The sequence below is a fragment of the Cebus imitator genome, unplaced genomic scaffold (genome assembly GCF_001604975.1).
Source record: "Cebus imitator isolate Cc_AM_T3 unplaced genomic scaffold, Cebus_imitator-1.0 Scaffold175, whole genome shotgun sequence".
Lineage (NCBI taxonomy): Eukaryota > Metazoa > Chordata > Mammalia > Primates > Cebidae > Cebus > Cebus imitator.
The window spans coordinates 4,049,757-4,050,788 of NW_016107490.1; the positions used below are offsets into that span (position 1 = coordinate 4,049,757).

General features: G+C 40.3%; 1 protein-coding gene across 4 annotated transcripts in view; it reads right to left on the reverse strand.

The window, feature by feature from the left end:
• The window catches only part of USP34 (ubiquitin specific peptidase 34), a 286,775-nt gene that overhangs the window by 178,879 nt on the left and 106,864 nt on the right, over window positions 1-1,032 (reverse strand). The window lies entirely within an intron of this gene.

Here is a 1,032-nt window from a genome sequence, read left to right on the forward strand (position 1 = left end):
AAAAAAAAAAAAAAAAAAAAAAAAAAAAAAAAAAACTAAAATTTATACAGAATCACAAAAAGGCCCCAAATAGCAAAAACAATCTTGAGTAAGAATAGGGCTGGAGGTATCACATTTTCTAATTCCAAAATACATTACCATGACTACAGTAATCAAAACAATATGGGCCAGGTGCAGTGGTTCACACATGTAATCTCAACACTCTGGGAGGCTGTGGCAGGAGGACTGCTTGAGGCCAGGAGTTTGGACACCAGCCTGAGCAACATAGTAAGACCCAGTCTCTACAAAACAATTTAAAAAAATTAAAAATTAGTTGGGCGCGATGGAATGGGCTTGTAGTCCTAACTATTTGAGAGGCTGAGGCAGGACGATCACCTGAGTGCAGGAAGTCAAGGCCATAATGAGCTATGATCGAACTAACCACTGTACTGCAACCTGGACAACACAGCAAGACCCTATCCCTTAAAAATATATTATATATATGGTAATGACATAAAAACAAACATATGGACCCACAGAACAAATAAAAAGCCCAGAAGTAAATCCATGCATCTACAGTCAACTGATCTTCGAGAAGGATGCCAGAGAAAGGACAGTCTCCAACACAAGGTGATGGTAAATCCTGATATCCACATACAGAATTAAACTGGATCCTTATTTTACATCACATACAAAAATCAACTTAAAATGGGGTAAAAACATAAAAGCACATTTAAGACCTGGAACTGTAAAACTACTAGAAGGTGATAGGTAAAAAGCTTCTTGAAAAAATACAAGAAAAAAAATAAAATAAAATAAAATAGGCCGGGCGCGGTGGCTCAAGCCTGTAATCCCAGCACTTTGAGAGGCCGAGGTGGGTGGATCACGAGGTCAAGAGATCGAGACCATCCTGGTCAACACGATGAAACCCCGTCTCTACTAAAAATACAAAAAATTAGCTGAGCATGGTGGCACGTGCCTGTAATCCCAGCTACTCAGGAGGCTGAGGCAAGGAGAATTGCCTGAACCCAGGAGGCGGAGATTGCGGTGAGC